Source organism: Danio rerio, chromosome 16, assembly GCF_052040795.2.
Source record: "Danio rerio strain M-AB ecotype USA chromosome 16, GRCz13ab, whole genome shotgun sequence".
In the NCBI taxonomy this organism is placed as follows: Eukaryota; Metazoa; Chordata; class Actinopteri; order Cypriniformes; family Danionidae; genus Danio; species Danio rerio.
The window spans coordinates 25,484,824-25,494,854 of NC_141036.1; the positions used below are offsets into that span (position 1 = coordinate 25,484,824).

Here is a 10,031-nt window from a genome sequence, read left to right on the forward strand (position 1 = left end):
TGGTTACCAACATCTTTTTGATTGTACTGCAAGTCACTAATCTCAGAATTAAATATATATATATATATAAATTATTATTTTTTTATCTATATAAATAAACCACAGATTAGAGTTTTAAACAACTACATTCTAGCATGAAAAACAGTTAAAACTTCATTTTCGGACGCATATAGAGCCATCGAAGACGGGGCAATTGTCCCAATGTCTAGCCTGAAGACAGGCGCCTCTCGGCGGATACATGAGTAAAGAGCGCCGTTACCGCCTGGAGGTCATAGATCTCCGCTACCGGCAAAACACACTTAAAATTACACACAATCTTTACTAACAGTCCACAGATTTGAGTTTTGAAGAACTACATTCTCGCATGAAAAAGTGATAAAACTTTATTTCATTACATATTACAAGCAATATTTATAATATTATGTGCCTTCTCATCCACCATTACAGCTTGATGCAGCTTGGTGCGAAATGAATCCTGGGAGGAAAAAATAATAATTCTCAATACACTCCAAACGAACTTTATTCTTATTGTTAAAGTCAGAGATATGTAATATTTTGAATGGCTAAGAAAATAATTAACTTTATATTTCAATCAATATATTACTCTTGCACTGCTTCGGTTCAGGACTCGTGTGACATTGAATCAGATTCAGATATTTTATCAGACGTGTTCATGAGCTCGAAGTGATCAACAAGCAATTCGTGTACAAGCAGTACACGAACCAAGCAATATGATGAAATATTAATGAATTATATGTTTGCGTCTTACAATATTATACAAAACGGAATCGTTTTCAGGCGAATTCGACTCTTTACTGTTCACTTAAAGGAGCCGAATTCGACTCTTTACTGTTCACTTAAAGGAGCCGATTCATTGAACAGAACTGACTCGACTCGACCGCAAACAAGCGCCATCACCACAGACAACGCCGTCGTCTCTTCACCCAACGGATTCATCCTCGGTAAGTGTTAAAATATGACTTTTGTCCGTTAAATGATTGTTGTATGTGTATTTCTGTATAGTGCATGTCATTTAACAGGAATTTACCGAGTACTTTAGTTGTACTCGCACGGACAGGGTTTTAGCGCGCCTTTTTTTAAAGCAAGAAATTAACGACGCCAGGTGGTGCCTGTAGTGTTTTCTGAGGTATTAGCATAACGTTAACGTTAGTTCCTGAAAAAAGAAATGGAATTTTCCTTAATTGACTTCTTGTTAACTGCATTTTCTGTTTCAGTACAAGACTGAAGTAAAGGTGAAATGACTATAACGTTAAGGTAAGCTCTGACCTTCACTTAAGTTAACGTTACGGTTAGTCACCATCATGTATGTTAATTTTGTTCACTGTAACGTTAACGTTAAGTTAGTTAAATAAACTAAACTCATTATGAAACAAGTCTTAACTGTTTTATTAAATGAGGCTTATAATACAATTCAGTTGTATTCTTTTAAACTAACACTAACACAGTACATATTGTATATTTCTCACTGGTGTTAATGCAGTGCTAACATTTACTAATGAGAACTAATTGTATATTGTCACTAACTGTAGATTTTATTTTTTGGTGTTCAGGTGTACCTGATAATAGCTGAAGTGTGAGGTGAGTAAATTCTGAGCACACAAATATAACCTAAATTCATTATCACAATCTAAACCTATATATATATATATATATATATATATATATATATATATATATATATATATATATAGAGAGAGAGAGAGAGAGAGAGAGAGAGAGAGAGAGAGAGAGTGTGTGCGTGTGTTAGGTTGAGTCTTATTCTACTCTTATTATATTCAAATTTTTTTACAGCCACTGATGTTGAAACACTGATGCTACCAATCAACCCTCGCTTGATTATTAAAGGTAATGTTGATGCCTTCCTCATTTTTATTAGATTTTTAAATGTCAGGTTTTTCACAGATTTGTTGTGAGCAGTTTCTTGTACAAACTCTTTTTCTTCTTCCAGAAGTTCCACCAGTACCTCCAGTAGTAGTAAATATTAGACAAAGATTTTTTTAAACTATAGTTTTTATTTTTATTAGCAATTTTACTGGGCATGTGTGTTTGTTTGCTTGGTTTTTAATAGGCAGAGCATGGAATGTCAACTTTGTTTCTACAAACAAATTTAATTATTCACAAACACCTCTAATTTAATCCTTCTTTCCCCCTTTTAGTCTTATTCCTTGGAGGGTACTTTGAATCTGGTCTGAAACTGAAGTATGCTGAAGTTGCCTTTTGCACTCTGGAATTTAAGGTAATGTCTACAATAAATATTGTAACTGAGGGCTTGTTTTTTTTTTGGGGGGGGGGGTTAAACAAGGAATGTATAGGAGCACAAGTCATGACTCCCCTTGTCCCCTTGTTATAAAGGGCCGTGTTGCAGACACAAATTGTTTGTCTGTGCTGGAGACCAGAGGGGAAGCTGTCTTTAAAAGGATGGGGCTCTTATACCATATGTGAAGTTACCTATTCAGGTGAGTGGATTACATACAAGTCATTGCAAATGCATAAATAGTAGGAAATTTTTACTGGGCAGCACAAATTAAGTGAAACTCAAAAAACGTTGAAAAATATTTGGAATATTTGCAAAAAACTTGATTGAAATGAATACAACACAAGTGCTGTATCACTTCAATCAAGTTTTTTTTTGCAAAATTTTCCTAATATTTAAATCATAAAAAATTAGCTTGATGCAAGAAACATCCTGCTAGTATTCAAGAGCAAGTGCTGTGATGCATGTGTTAACTTTGCAATAAGTGTGAACCCAGCATTAGATTATAGTCTGTAAACAGAAGATGTAAATCAAGTCAACTGTTTTAAAATGCTCTGCCTAGGTCATTAAAACCACTATTTGTTGTTGGACTGTTCTTGATTGTGTGTTTGTGATGGAAATGCTTTTCAGATGTTTTTGTTTAAATAATTGCAGTTTGACTGAGCTACAGTATTGTCAGCATGTTCAAACTGAGCTAACAGTAATTTTGCTCTGTAGTGCAGCAGTAGTGTCCCAGTAGTGTTGTATGAAGCTAACTGTTTGTCTGCCCTTTTGCTTATAGGTGCTTTTTGGGCACCAGTTTGGAGATGGGAGACAGACGAAGTCAAAGAAGCAGAGAAGACGCATCAACCAGCAAGTGTGTAAAATTATCAGGAAAATGATTGACCTTGAATAGACGACTGCCTAATTTAGCAAGAAGTTTTGTCTCTCTCTCTCATGTGTGTGTGTATATATATATATATATATATATATATATATATATATATATATATATATATATATATATATATATATAATGAGAGACAGAGAGAGCGCACTCTGAAGCACTGCTTTTTATATGTATGCTACATATGATGTCAGATTTTTTTATTAATATGTTCTTATAGTATTTTTTGAGGCTTCACCTTCACCTTTTGAAAGTTTTCTGAAATGTTTACACAGATGTCATTAAGCTGTTAAATAAATCTGTAAAATGTATGTGTGTTTGTTTTTATTTTGATTTTAGAGTCTTCTCAGATCACCCAAAAATGAAGATTCTGTCGTCATTTACGCATCCTCAGGTTGTTTGGACACAAAGAGGAATATTTGATATTTTTATTCCTGTGTTTAACAAAAAAAAAACATTTTTAACAGAGCTGGAACAACCTGAGGGTGAGTAAATCAAGATAGAATTTTCATTTTTGTGTGACCTAAAATTGCTTTGAAATTTTACAGCACCAAACTGTTAAATTACAGTAATCCGGGATATAATTGTAACTTTACAGTTAAATCAGGTATTTAAACTGCAACCTACTGCTAAATCACAGTAATCGTTTTGCAAATTCACAGTAAAATATAGTTAATTCTACAAGATAATACTGTGAAATTACAGTAACAGACTTTATTATCTACTGTAAAGTTACAATATATGGTTGTAATTTCACAATAATTTAATGTGACAAAACCACAGTAAATTACTGTGAACTACCTCACAATAATTTACTGTGAATTTACATACAGTAATTTACTGTGAAAGTAATGCAATTATTAGCCAGTAATTTACTGTGAATTTAAGGTCAAATTTTTTACAGTGTACATGCAAAAATGAGAATATAAATTAATATTAAATTAATTTGTTTTGTTGAACTAATACGTTTAAATGTCTGCCAATATATGAGGTTTAAAAATTTTGAATCTTTCAGATGCTTTTTAGGTAGCACTGGCTCTGGTGATACATTATAATTGTCAAAATAGGCTACGGAATATTTAAGTTTGGAAAAGTAACTACATACACAGGTAAATGTGCACCCATTTCATTACAAGTGCTGAAAAAATAACATGGTGGAAAGTACATGTTGCTGGTTCTTGGTTAGTTCCCATGGTGTTAGGGACTAACCTACAGATCCAAAAAGGTGTAAAGCCAGTGTAAAGGGGTTATAGATTATTTGAACGGTCTACTACTGCTAATAATAATTACATGTAAACAATTATGACACTGAAATTTTAATTGTGAATTTGTTTTGTTTTTATCAAAGTTAAATGCCAAGTTATGTTTGAATTATTTACGTTTATTTAATTTGCAGTAACACAAAGAAAAGATTATATTGTTGTAATACTTGACTCCCACAAACGTGGTTGAAAGTACAACTCGTGTTTAAAGTGAAATTAAAATGAAGGTGTTAAACATATAACAAACTACTGATACAGCAAAGTTTGTCTACGGTTTTATGAAGACCCACCCACTTGAACATATCTGGCCCCGCCCCTGAAGCAGGTGTCTATGTTCAAACATATCATGCCAACACTCTTTATTATACCATCATTTCATTCCAGCTTGTAAGAAGCAACTCAGTAAAGGTAAAATGAGACTAAATGTATTCCCTTTATCTAGTGCCAATAGCTGACATCTAACTTCAATCACTCTTGATTTTCTCACAGCCATCAAAAGGTAAGTCAAATCATGTTTTATTTTGCTATTTTATGTTAAATTCAAGTGTCTTCAGTATTATTAGTCCTGTTCTGTGCCACATGATCCTTTAGAAGTCAATAATACTGTTTTTTTTTTTAAGTGTCAATGTTGAAATCAGTGCTGCTTTCATTTATCATTCAGTGGAACAATAAAAAAATCAGTTTCACATTAAAGAAATCTGAAGTGTTACCAATGGTTAATGATTGACTGATCAGAGCAGCACATAAAGATCAGGAATTTCAAGAGACATTTATCTAGTTGATTTATTAAGAGATAGTTTGATGGTTGCTATCATTACACCCATTCAAATGATAATAAAAATAGTAACAATATCAATACAACTATTTCCAAGCACGAGTAACATATATGTATAAATAAAGCCCTACGCATATCCATTTGATCTGTTCTCAGTAAAATGTATGGCATTTAACAACTTTAAAAAAATTACATACAGTTGAAGTCAGAATTATTAGCCGCCTTTGAATTTTTTTTTTAAATATATATAATTCCCAAATATTGTTTAACAGAACAAGAGATTTTTTCCAAAAAGGTGATCCAAAACACAGCCCAGGAAACTCTTGAATGGTGTCAGAGAAAGAAAATCAAGCTGTAGAAAGGCCAAGCCAATCACCTGATTTGAATCCAATAAAAATATAAAATAAAGCTCAGATTTGATAGACGAGATTCACAGAATCATCAGAATTTTTAACACTCTGTTAAAGTCTGAAAAAAAATCACACTCGAGCAATGCATGGGATTTCATTCTACACATGAGAGAGGTCTTTAAGCTGCCATTACAAAAAAAAAAAAAAAAACATTTTACACAAAGTATTAAATATTTGTCATTCTGTTGTTATTACACATAACTCATTTTTCAGATTACACATAACTGATTTTTCATCATTTTACAGCTCCTTTAGAAATTTTCCCAGGAAAAAAAAACACGATGATGGTGTCAATACTTATTGCCCCCACTGTATATAGCCTAAAGCAAAATGGTTTGACTTGAAAACAAATCTTGTCCGATGCAAACAAGTTAGACTTGTCTAAAGGATCAGGGACAATGCAAATACATACAAATACTGCTCAATTGACATTTCTCTGAAAAACACAGCTCAACATGAACAACTGAGCAGCCTTTCTTTATGCCAAGGCAAACAAATAATACACAATTATTAAGCCAAGATATTTGTTTTCTTCAATTCATCAAAATATGCTATATTTATATGTAATGCAATATTTGAAAGAAGAGCACACGGGTAAATATGGGTTTATATACAGTATTGTGAAAAACATTAAGGCCACCAAAGCTGCAGTTTAAACAAAAGATGCATGAACATCTCCATCCACACTTGAAGTAAAAGTTACAAAATAGTTTTCCAAGGGATGTCATAAAAGAACTATTTTGGTATTCTTCTAGAACCTTCCAGAAAACAGCTCTCAAATAGCCTTTTTTGTTTGTAAAAAGTTCTTTGTCTCAAGAACCTTTATATGTGTGTGTGTGTGTGTGTGTGTGTGTGTGTGTGTGTGTGTGTGTGTGTGTGTGTGTGTGTGTGTGTGTGTGTGTATATATATATATATATATATATATATATATATATATATATATATATATATATATATATATATATATATATATATATATATATATATATAACATTTACCACATATGCTTTTAAACACAGTAGATAGTTGGTTTTGTAAGCCATCCAGGATTTTCATTTATTTGCATTGTAAATGGATATTCATCTGCTTTGGCTGTTCTGCTTTTAAAAATAAAAAAGACTTTCTGACAAATTATTCAACAAAATTTGCTTCAACATACATTTCCAAGACTTTTCCTTCTCATGCCAACATCATCTCTGGCATAAATTTAGATTTCATTCATTTACAGTTGAATGAGTTGACATAATCTGTTTATTAAAAAAAAAAATTACATCAACTATATATAATAGTCAATAGTCTGCTATTGTTAATAATTATGTTCAATAAAAATTATCTTAATTTAAAAGCAATTAGATGTAATAATTTGAACATACTTCAGTAGTTAATCGAACATAAATGAACTTGAATTTATGGATGATTTTATACAGGCTACTCAGAAATCTTTAGATATATTGATGCTTTTTCAGGATTTTAATGACATGGATCAATAATAATTGAAACTTTTACTTCACACAAAAAAGTTTTTAATTGATTAATCACTATTTACTGCATGCATTCTGAGTTGCTACATGTATTATTGCTTTCACAATTTTTCATAACTTCACATGTATTTTCTTCACACATGTTAAATTCACATGACCTAAAAATTTAATGTCATTTGTTTTTCTCAATCATGTGAAGGTTTATGAAGGTTTGAGGGATGATATTTAAAATGAAATAGTTCTACAACAAGGTTATTACTGTTTTTTTATATGTAAATGATGTTTTAATTGTAATTCTGTTTTTAAATTTGGTTTAGTTTCATTAACTGTTTTGTTTTAGTTTCGTTTTTATTTTGTTTTCTATTTAGATTTTATACAGGCTAATAAATTTTGATTTTAGAATTTCTAGTGTGACAGAGCCAGTGTTAACCAGAGCCAAGGTTTAATGTTTGCACAGGCTAATGTTGTGATGTTGTATGAACATCTTAAAAGAATGTTTGAATAGTTTTAAATGCTTGAATAGACACTGAAAAAAAAATCATGTAAATCTGGCTTAAACTAATAAAAAAAAAAAAATATTATGATTTATTTATTTATTTTTTTGCTTTTTGCCAAATGAAGAAAATTTAGAACACACTTTATATAAAAATGTTTTTGTATATAGTCATGCCTTCACTTTTATGTTATCCCTACATTCTTTTGTGTTGGGGCTATAAAACTTTTTTTGTGATTTGACTAAAATACATTATAATTACCTCTTTAATAATGTCTGTTTTAAACAAAATGAAAACTATTTATGTTATTGAAAAGTTTTATACAAAAATACATAATAGGTAAGTTTAATGTTTGCAAAGCTTATGTTGTGATGATTATTATTTTACCAAATGAAGAAAATTTAGAACACTTTTTTTATACAAAAGATGTTTGTTTTTGTATATAGTCATGCTTTCACTTTCTTTCTTGAATTTAGCTAAAAAAAAGCACCATCCACATACCTCTAAACAGGTCAGACTTTCTTCAATCAATTTAGTGCTTATTATTTCTGCAAATGATCATTAATGTTGCTTATTATTAATTTATTTTTAGTTAGTTTGAAATTAGTTTTAAGTCATATGTATTGTACTTTTTTTTTTATTTCAGACAAAGAAAATGTTTTTTGGCGAGATTTTTGAAAAGGATGTTTACATTTTTTATTTATTTATTTATTTATTTATTTTACAACAGATTATGAAATAAATTGTATTGAGTATATTACATATAAAACATTTTGTTGAGTTAAGCTATTCAAATTTGGTATAAACTTCGGAAAAGTAAGGAACTTAACACAAAGGATCCACCACTGCATATTATTTTAAACAAGATCAGTTATTTCATCGCTCTCAGAAATAGTAGGCCTATATTTTAGAAGGGGTGTAGAAACTTTAATTAACAAATTATACAACTCAGACTGAAAGAATATTCAAAGTCAATATTATGTGAAAAGCAAAAGGCACACACACTTTCTTTTTTTTTAATTCAACATAGAATAGAAAGATACGCTGTCAATTTAAGTAGATTATTCAGGATTTGTGCAATTTGTGTTAATTTTCATTTATATTAATGTGTGCATTGTATTCTTTTCTGTTTATTGGTTTTGTATTCTGCGACCTCTGTATTAAATCTAACACTAAAATTTAAAAACTGAAGTAGCTATTCTTTATGTATCCCTAGAATCATGTGGTCATAAATTAGTAGGAGGTTCACAAGATTTTTATATATTGTATTTGCTGAACATTTCCAATCAAATGCATAACAAATCTTACAAAATAAGATATTCATAATTAACACCTGTAAGCAAAATAACAAAAAGAAAGAATGAAAGAGAGAAAAAAATAAAGAACGGGTAATAAGAATCAACAGTTTTTGGATCATAGTTCTGGTTGCTTTACGACTTAAAAGTCCTTTAAGAGTTTCAAAATAAATTGTTAAATCAGCCCTGAAATGGGAGATGTTAGGCTTCCTCTCCGACCATTTACACTTGTATTTGAAACTTGCCTAATAATATCAAAATATTTAACATAAACAGGATATTATCTATATCTTTTAATCTACATAAAATATGGCATCTCTTTTCTTTATATAAATTCTATGACCACTCAGTATATTAAAAAAGAAAAAGAACATCAAACCAGAAATATTTAACATACAATAGAAAAACAAATGCATATTCTGTAAAAAATTCAGAAAATTAAACTTTATTTCTCTTGAGAAACTGGTTATCTGGATATATTTTATGTATAATTTTTAAGTAGATTTCATTGACTTCCTGCGTGTGGCACACTTAGGTTAAAACATTGGGTTAAACAGTGAGGTATAGACGCCATCTAGAGGAGAAAGTGACAATCACATGCCGCATTTAAAAAACTGATTCCATTTTAATTACTATTTAAAAAAGATAAATAACCCTCCAATAGCCCTCCTTTGCATTTTGCAAGACTTAATTGTATAACAATATTTTCTATTCTCTTTTTACTTCCGTTATCCCTACATTCTGTTGTGTTGAGGCAACACTTCTAAAGTTTTTTGTGTGATTTGAATCAAACACCTTAAAATTACCTCTTAAATAATGTCTGTTTTAAATAAAATGAAAACCATTTATGTTATTGAAAAGGTACATAATGGGTAATGTAAATTATGTAATAATATTTCTAAATATTTTTGCATGAACAAATAAGAGCACACATAATATTATTTTTCTTTAAATTTGACATTCATGCTTTGTTCATGTAAATAGTGTAAATGAAGAGGATATTTTAAATACTCACACACGCAAACACATATCCTGCGATTCCACAACACAATGTTGCGTATAAATGAGCAGTTAAGTGACATACAGACAGTGAATTTTATGTCATAGATTCACAGTTAAAAACAAACACATGAAACTAGACAGACCAGACAA

The 10,031-nt window shown here is 30.3% G+C and overlaps 1 long non-coding RNA gene across 1 annotated transcript; it reads left to right on the top strand.

Moving 5' to 3' along the window:
* Positions 1-886: 886 nt before the first annotated feature.
* Positions 887-3,194, top strand: LOC147840269 (uncharacterized). The gene is made up of 7 exons (XR_015511359.1): positions 887-962; positions 1,236-1,275; positions 1,572-1,599; positions 1,813-1,866; positions 2,178-2,257; positions 2,374-2,477; positions 3,057-3,194. It is a non-coding gene; the product is annotated as an uncharacterized LOC147840269 (long non-coding RNA).
* Positions 3,195-10,031: the final 6,837 nt, after the last annotated feature.